This window comes from Aythya ferina, assembly GCF_964211825.1.
Source record: "Aythya ferina genome assembly, chromosome: 11".
Lineage (NCBI taxonomy): Eukaryota > Metazoa > Chordata > Aves > Anseriformes > Anatidae > Aythya > Aythya ferina.
Window position 1 is genome coordinate 2225346 of NC_140307.1, and position 9503 is coordinate 2234848.

At 41.5% G+C, this 9503-nt stretch overlaps 1 protein-coding gene across 2 annotated transcripts in view; it reads right to left on the reverse strand.

The window, feature by feature from the left end:
- Window positions 1-9503, reverse strand: part of ZWILCH (zwilch kinetochore protein) — a 176141-nt gene that overhangs the window by 146161 nt on the left and 20477 nt on the right. For both annotated transcript variants that reach the window (XR_014696975.1, XR_014696976.1), the window contains exons 19-20: window positions 3931-4277; window positions 117-218 (exon numbers count right to left, since the gene is read on the reverse strand). The gene's annotated coding sequence lies outside the window, so the exon portion shown is untranslated. The remainder of the gene's footprint in view (window positions 1-116; window positions 219-3930; window positions 4278-9503) is intronic.

Sequence of the window (9503 nt, forward strand, 5' to 3'; positions counted from 1 at the left end):
CAATCCCACCTGCACAATCAGAGAGATCAATTTATGATCCCCCATGTCATGCTGCTTGTTTTACATTGTAGTCTTAAAGAAAGGAGCAGATGTTATTTAAGAAATAAATGACTTACTGATCTGACAGCCATCGGGATCTCTCTGTGTTCTTTTGGTTCGTCGTGCTTATCTCAAGCTGTTCTTCAACGATGATCTCTTCAGAGGAGAGGATCTGACGGCTGAAAGAAAAATGCACAATGCTTACAGTTTATATCCACAAGACTGGAAATTTGGCATGCCTGGAGGCTTTAGCATTATTATTATTACAAATATATTCTGGAATTTGTATTTTTGGCATAACTGAAAGATTTGTTGTAAAGAATGTAGCTTTATTTTTTTAACGTGTTAAGTTAGCTTGGATTATTTTGAATTCAAGTATTTTAGCAATGACTGTAAATAACATTCTTTTTTGATTTGTTGTAGTAAAAAGAAAGCTAACAAACATCAAGCATCACTTAGCAACGTCTTTAAAAACACCACCATCATTATCCTAGGATGCAGCTACCTGAAAATCTGGCCCTCCTGCAACCTAGGTTCAATCGATACAGATTTGTTGATTGGAATGGCCTTTTTTCTTTAATGGAAATCTATTATAAAGTCTAAAAAGTTTAAGAAAACCAAATTATCCCTATCCAGAACTATTACTGTCCATCCTACCTTTTGCTCTGGTTTCACAAGGATGTGCTTAATTCATAATATAAGTTGTCCCACTGCAACACCCCCTAGTTTAAGGCAAGGCCTCTAATTTATAAAGACACAAGTTGGTGCTACTGCCTAGGTTGTAAATCCATCCTCCCATCCAGCACTGTTCTTCAGCAGTATTAGTACTACAACACAAAGCAGTTGTAAGAGGGCCAGGGAGCTTCCATTGCAGACACGGACATCACTACCCCGAGTGTTGTATAAACACAGCAGGGAAATAAAAATTACCACATCCTCCAAGAGATCGACGCAATTATTTTGTTGCTCTAGTATGAGGATCCCAAGGCACTTTGCAGTTAAATCTCTCAGGAAGACTGCATTTCCAGCCTTGTTTTACAGAAGGGAAACGTGAGGAGGACAGCACAGTAGCACGACACAATGAATTACACTTCTTCTCTGAAAGGGGACATACTCAGAGTGCTGGACTGAAAGCTCGCTGAGCTTCCCTTTTTGCAGAAGTTATCACTGAAGGTAAGAACCCACAAAAACTTGTAGGTCTGGTACGAGCATTTAACTCTGTAGGCACCCATTTCCACAGCCTGTCTGAGACTCTGGTAATTATTCCTACCCACTAGCCATCTGATGCTCTCAGCTGAGCTCACTGATTTGTTCTCAGCACAAAAATGCCTCACTCAAAGAATGCCTACACATTTCTTAGCGCACTGGGAATCAGAAGTCAGTGTTTTTTCACCTATATGCCTTAGGAAGCTACAGTGATGTAACGTTTGCCATGGCTGCTCTACAACGTACAAATTACAGAATATAATCATCTTACTGCCAACATCTGGTCAAGTTTAAAACAGGAATCTTGTAAAGCTTCTAATTACATCTCCTCATACTTTTCTGAGCTTTATTAATCTCAGCTCAGGGTTGTGTTTTTTGTTGTTGTTTTTAACTTCAGTAAGTACATTCTCTGATTCACAGCAATCTTTCAATGAATTATTTCCATTATTCCCCTTTTCACTGCCTAAAATATAAAACAGGCTCCTGAAGTTTTAACCCTTCACATCACAAAGTGACAAAGGCTCTCAAAACCTCATCCAAGCCATGCTGCAATTAGCTAGAGACTTTCCACTGACTTAACTTTGGATCAGTCCCCAAAACAACAAGGGAGGCTGTGCTACAGCAAGGCATTGGGACAGATATTCCACTTGAAGAATATATTACATCTCCGTTAGCATCATTTAGTCATCTGTTTAAGATAGAGGGATTCAGCATGTTCTTACATATTTTGCAGAACATATTTTACACCCCAAAATTGCTAATGAGTACTAGTAAGGTCTAATCTCTGAAATTCATCTCTGAAAAAGCAAAAGCAAAAGTCAATCCTTTCCTCTTGTTTAATAAACAAGCTACAAAAACTACTATGTTGTGCCAGCAGACAGCCTTCACTAAAGATCTGACTGCAGGTGCACAAGAACGGAAATTATCCTAGTTCAACTTCACACTTTGCCCATGAAGTTTAAGAGTTTACCCAGGCAGTAAGGAGCCTGGCAGCTTAGGAATCAGTCCTCTCAGGCTTTGCTCATGTGAAAGAAGTTTTACTTTCCTGAGCAGACCTGAAAACACACCACTCACATTAACAGCTCTCCTGAGGCTGCAGAGAATCTTTTCTGCTCCTTTGCTGCTCTTCTCTGCGTGCACTGGCCAGGCTAAAAAGATAGGTCCCTACTGCTGAACAAGTAGCAGTCCATCAGTAAATAACAGATTTCCAAACCACTGGTACCCCGCAGAGCACTTTTCACAAGCGTGTTTCAAAGTGGTCCTCACTGTGCCCGAGGACTATCAGCGCTGCAGCCATTCCCCAGGTCCTCACTGAGGACCAAGCCCAGGGCCAGCCTGGCACTCCCCTGACTCTTCCCAAGCTCTGTCCGTGCTGTGCAATGCTGCCTCTTGGTGGAGCACAGCTAAACACTCTGCAAGGCTTTCCACTCTCCTCTCCAGCCTAACCCTCCAGACCTGAACAGAAGCAAAACCAGTCTGTGTCTTCACCTATTCAGGTGAAGTCCTTACAATTCCCATCTGCCTGCTGCATGTGAAAAGGACTAATGCCACACTTACCGGGACATTATTAAAGGAAAGATGTTCCAGCGGTGTGTTTTAAAACTGGTAATTAAATTGGACAGCCAGAAGCACTGAATCCGAATGTTTTATAAGCTGAGTTGAATATCCATAGAGAAAAAATGTATGATTTTTCTAATGAGCTAACTCAACTAGTTCAATAATGCACTAATTCAACTTCATCCAAAACAGTTCATGAGCTCTTACTTATGAGTTACACAGTACATTGGGACCTTCATTAATTAGCACTATTCCTAGTTGTTTTATGTATTTATGTTATAGGTGCAACATAAGGGTGGACTTGGAAAAAAATAAATCATCTATGCCTTTTCGTTCCTGCTCACAAACAGTGATGGGAAAACTTCCAAAAACATTCTCAGTGTTTTGTAGTTGTTAAGACACTTCATTTTCTCTCATTCCCAAGCTTCAGAAGCTTCCTCTTTGTGATTGCAAACAGATGATGGTAGAGTTTGCAATTAAACTAACACAAGTAAATTCCAATCAGCAGTGGCCTACAGCAGCTTCTCAGTGTTCACTTGAAATGGGGGCCAACTCTTAGTATGAAGCTATCAGCAGGAAAAGCTAAATTAAAATTGATGTTTAGACGCAGTTTCCGTGACCCTCCTTGCACCCAGGAATATCTATAACATCTGTCATGTATTAAATACCAACTTTGGGATTTTCAAACATCCAGCGAGCTTGGGCATTGAAAATCCAATAAGGCCCTTTGAATACATCAGTGCAAAATCTGAAGAGTTTTTAACCATTTGGGAGAACAGCATTCCACAAAAGGGAGAAGTCTGAGCATCTCTCTACATTCATCAAGAAATGTTATTTAAGAATACACAATTTAGGGGCTTGTTTGAAAACTAGGCCTTAATAATTGAGTTTTTAGTATAACTGGAATAGATTTTGCAGACTTACCCTATCCTGTCCAATCCTTACAATACTGTGGCAGAACAGAGACGGAAGATTCTTGCATATTTTCGGTTTTCCAGAAATTACCCCAGTAAAACCAGTGGTTAGTGGTTACAGCTATTCAGTGTCACAGACAGGCATAAAATACGAAGGCAGTAGCTTTCTGAAGGGTAGGGACTGCTAAGGAAATATGGGGTAAGTTTCAGTTACCTATTCTTGATCTCATTTCAGGGAGCACAGTTCAAACACAAGATCCTGCAAACTTCTGGAGCTGTGTTTGTTGCTGTTGTTGTTTTAAGACAGAGCCTCTCTTCAGCAGCAGCACACGGATTCTCCCCGATACAGACAGATTTGCATCTCCTGCAGTGGCAGGCCAGCAGATGTAGCTCTGTTGTGCTGTGTACCAGGCAGTTGGGTGGTACAATTCTGCTGATGGTGCCGGTCAATGTCACCAGCAAATTGCATCCCAGATGCCCTGGAAAGGGTGGCGAGCCTCCTGGTAGTCCCAAGGGAATGCAGGCTCACTGGAAGCCCAGGTCAGTTGGCAGCATGAAGAGCTGGAGAAAAGGCATAAAACAAGGTCAGGTCTACCAGGCTTTACTGGTAAAGGGCAGAACTGTGCACACATGAGCATATCGGTCTGGTTAAAAGCATTTATGTAGAAAAAAAATGCTCTAAGCATGGAAATAAAACAAATCTTTAGAGTAAAGTTAATGGGCAAGCCTGGTGCATATATATATGTATACAAGTTCAAAAACAAGCTCTTAGGGCAAAATGACTCATCATGCTCTTGGTCTCTTTTTATAGACAATAAAATGCATCCCCTACATTTCCAAACACTCCTTTCTGCCTTTTGAATGCACTCAGTTGTAAGAAACAGTTCTGAACAACCCCGTTAACAACTATGTTCCTCCAACTGCTTCGAGTCAAAGCAACATGATTGATGGTAAAAGAAGACATCCTCATTTAAATTACTTCCAATTTTCTATTTTTCTCTGAAAAGCAAGTCCAGCCCATTAGTACAGTTGAGTGTTGGAAAAAAAGTTTCCAAAACCAGCTAATATAATGCAACGAAAGTCATTTTGTAACACAGAAAAATACAAGTACTGTTATACAAGTGTTCTTGTTCCAAGAACAATTGTAAGTGGGTTTTGTTTTGATTTTGAAAAATCTCCAATATCTCAGGGTAGTTGCAGTAGACCACACACTGGAAAAATTACATGTTTTTCTGGTCGCTGTGTAATAAAAGGATTTTTCTCTCGGAAACAGAAAAAGGCCTGTTCAGGGCTGGAGAGGGAGTAAAACTCACTAGCAAGAATGAAAGATCAGGAAAGACCGGGTTCCAGTTACAGTTGTATGAGGATAATTTGGTCTAGTTGTCTGAGCAGCTGTCAGGGAATTAGGAACAACAGCTTCTACTTTATCATCAGCCTGCAGAAGACCCTAGGGCTAAAAGCAAATCAATCACATGGCAGTGTTATGGTCTCTAGTGTTATGGGTGCCTCCATGTCAGGGTGTTGAGAGGTTTTGCAACATGAAGTAGGGCACAAATAGAAAATCATCTGGGAGAGTAGGTTTCCACTGCTTTAAGATAGAGGGATTTTTGCAAAAGTTTGTATGATATGGCCACAAAGTAAGCTTGCAGCCAGACAGCACATAAATACCTCCATCATTTACGGATGAAGACCCACGGCAGGGTGCAGCCAATAAACTGCAGATAAGCCTAAACTGAGAGTCAGTTGTGACTTTGCCTTGACTTCACAACACGCTGCAGTGAGCCAGTTGCATAACCTACTTTCCAGGTTGTTTTACTGCAGTCATAGGGCAATTTTGGACCGACTCCACTAAGTACATTTTTTAACATTCCTTTTACTCACCAATAAAACAAAATAAAAGATTTTATAGCCTTGATGTGTTTCTGGCACATTTTAAAACTGTTGCTAATAAAACTTTTCCAAGATGAAACAAGAGGAAAAAATGACCCAGCTGTAGCAATGTGATTATCTCATGATTCGATTTTGTAGTTTTTTTGTAAAGTCGAGCTTTCATGCAGGAAACTGGGAAAAAAACATCCCTGAATAAGATTGTGGTAAGAAAAGAAAACCCATGTAGGCACAAGGCACCAAGCAGAACAGCGCTATGATTCTAGCAGCCAACGTTAAACGTAGCTTGAGTCATGGTTTCATGGACACCAGGGGCTTGCCCCTTCTGACCACTGAAGTCAGTGACAATTCACCAACTGACTGCGGTGACGCATGAGCCAGTCCCTGAAGCAGCAGCCTGGCTTCTACGTACGGCACTGGGCAGAGAGCCAAGAGCTGTGAGCTCCGTTCCTAGCTTTGATGCAAACTCCCTGCATGATTTTGGTCAAATTTCCTCAGCTTCTCATCTTTAAGAGGGTGATCTGTCTCTGTCTGCTTCCACTGCTCTCAGAATTGTCATCGCCTCTCTCCTGGCATGCCAAAGCCTTGATTTTTGGTGTTTGTAGGTGTAGATGTGCTGTAACAAGGAATGACTAACGCACAGCCTTAACCAACCTACCAGCTCCGGCATCACAGAATGCTGCGGTGATTCAGGACACTGCCGTGCCCACCTCTGCAGGAGAGAAAACTTGCCAGATCTATGGCAAATACTTAAAAACGTGCCTTAAGCACCAAGCACAGCTGTAGTAGGCCGACCTATGTATGCTATACTGGCCTTTCTGTGCATCCTAAAACCCAAAGTGCATCAGCTGGTTGATTTTCAGGGATTACCTCCTCCAGGCTTGAGAAGGGTCTTCAAATGCACTTCTTCACCTCTCTGAGCAGAGGTGTTATATTAACTACAATGTTATTGTTTATTTTAGGCTACCAGGAAACCTTTTCAATGTCCACTATCTTTCACAAAACTGACCATGAGAGGGCACCAACACTACTTTACAAATACGAAAACAGGCAAATAAATAATTGGGAATTTTCTTACTGACTGTATAGCTTCAAAGGCCTTGAACAGTGCGTTCCCCAGAAAGCCCTCATGTCAGGCAGCGACCTGGGTGCACTGCAACAGGGGAAAAAAAAAACAGCTCCCTAGAGATGTTTCCCCTACAGACACCCTTTATATACAGAGCCCCTTTCCTTAGGGCTGATGAGTTAAAGGTTCACACGGCTTCTATCAATGCTGTCCAGAGCCTCTCCCTGCAGCACCTCTCCTACCCCAGACCTCCCTGCTCCTTACAGGAGCAGTCGTTACCTTCACTGCTGCTCCTGGGCGACCCATCCCCTTCTCTCTCAGGACTACACCCCTTGCCCTGCGGTTTGGAAATCCAGGCTGCTAGCATTCAAGGGGGAGAACTCGTTCCTGAAAGCTGGATGAGCAGCAACATTTGAAACCACAGGTTTTCAGCCCAGCTAGCCCTAGCAATAAGTTTGCTCATTTCATCCTCTTTCCAATTCCTACATATGCTCTTTTGTATTACGAGCCCAGCTCTCGCAAGCTACTTACTGACAGCATGCACAGAAGAGATGCCTCTGTTTCCCAATTATACATACATAAATTTAAAAGTACTCTGACTGTAAATTACTTCCCTCAGCTGAACTAATTTCTAAGGGCGGCTGCAGCGATCTGAGAAGCTCCCCGTGGTACTGCGATGCCCGGCCACGCAGCCCCTGCAGCTGCAGTGTGAGACCCGTACCAGCAGACGGCCCTGTTCTGAACTGCTCATTTACATTGCAGAAAGCTGGAAAAACAAGGCAAAGATCAGCATTAAAACAGGTATCTGAAGCTTCCACTGGGAATGATACTCTACTTGTACCCTAGAAAGCTGCCAGCGAATGTTCATTTCATATGACTTTCATATTTTAGCAAAGACATCACCCTAAGGTATTCCTCTAGAAATAAAAGAAACTAAAAAGCATATTATTTTTCAAGACTGCCTTATAAATACCCGATGCAGAATTACTCCATGTAAAAATACAACTCCTGGCCTCCCAAAATCTCTCAGTCAAATCTCCCTGCCAAATACCATCTGGGACGCAGACACCTATGCCAAGAGAAAAAAAGAGTCTACAAATTCCCTCTTCAAGAGCAAGCCCGATTCTGTATGACCGTATAGATCACTCAGAAAGCTAATTCTGCTTACAAAGGAAATATCTCATCGCTAAAAGATCTGTATGGTTAAGCTAAACCTTTTCCTGCAGCATTGACTGTGGATACAAAAGGATTGTTCTGTTTTGTTTTGCCTGTAAGTCAACAAAATGCTGTTTTCAACTTGTTTCCCCCGAGTTTTCATGACAGTTCGATTAACTCTGTGCAATTATTCCATGAAAGTAAATTTACTCTAAATGCCCTGGCAAATTTCTGGCAGTTCAGAGGAATCTCCCAGTTGGGACACATCAATTGAGAAGAACACCAGGTAAGTCAGAAACAGGGGGAGATGAAAATAACTCAGCCAGGGCGTGAGATAACGTAGCATCTGCAGAGCAAGAGGGTCAATGGGGAGTTCTTTATAACAGCCTTACTGTCTCAATTTGATAAACCTTATTTTCTCCTACTGTATTTCTAAAGGTATATGCCAGACAAACAGAACAGAGGAGTTCCAAAAAGCATGTATTCATTTGAAAAGGAAATTGATAGAACAGTCCACAGCGAACTGTGCATGAAATAAGGCTGTTTCTGTGAGTACGGGGTGTTGTAAAACTTTCAGTTTGTTTAAAAATGTGCTTCTTGTATAGCATGCATCATGCAAGTAGTTGAGTAATTGTTGCAGTACTGACATTTGTAATGCAGTTCTCAGATGAAAAAGCAAAAAGATCTACTGATTTTGATTAACTGTTGTTCCTAGCTCCAATGGAGTTATACAAAATACAAATCAGATTGTTGTAACTGTATAAAGCCATAACAAACACCCTAAAATTTTATGAAAGCTATGTTCTAGAATTGGAACTGAAGTATCAGCCCTCCTGCAAAAGCATACACTCCTCTTGCCTTTGGGTTGATCACGCTACAGAAGCCAACAATCGACATTGCAGCACGTTTTCTGCTCGCTTTGCTCCTTTTCACCTGACGATCAGTCATTGCTAACAAAAATACGAAGGGTAATGCTAAACTTTAACAAATGGATTGACTAGGCTGAAGAGAGAGATTTAACTGTCAATGTCTAAATTAAAATCACACACATCTGCAACCTGTTATATTAAAAATACAAATACTTAAAGAGAATTTAGACACTGTGACCTATAGCATGGAATAATTAAAAGCCTTTCCTTAAGGGCAATATTAAAAGACCCCTTGTGGACCTGCCGGCAGAACCAGGCCTTTTTGTAGCTTCCTCCTCATTAGAGGATATTAAGTTCATTTTTTTTTTCTCTTGCAATTGAAATGTTCACATTAGCAACGTACAGTTGAAGATTCCTTTAATTCTAAGTTAAAAGCATTTGATGTAGAAGTGGCTACATTTTTGCAAAGCAGCTTTGCAGTTCCTCAGCCAATTAGGAGACACGGTGTGCTGTCTAATGAGCACAGAAGAGACGGGAGAGAGGCAGATCTCCGAGATCATACATTGACTACACGTTCTTTTGCCTTTCGGTTTTAACCAAACTTGTTATTTTTTTTATCAGGAACCAATCTGTAAGCAACACAGATACTACATGGGCCCTTTGGACCTGGTCTAAGAGATCACTAGAGCTCTGACCTGCAGGCCAGGGAAGTCAGTGCAAGGTTTCCCACCAGGCTTTAGCTCTGTTCCTCAATTTTTACATGCAAGAGTTAGATTCTACAAAATTACAGTAAAAAGCATGTCAGAAATA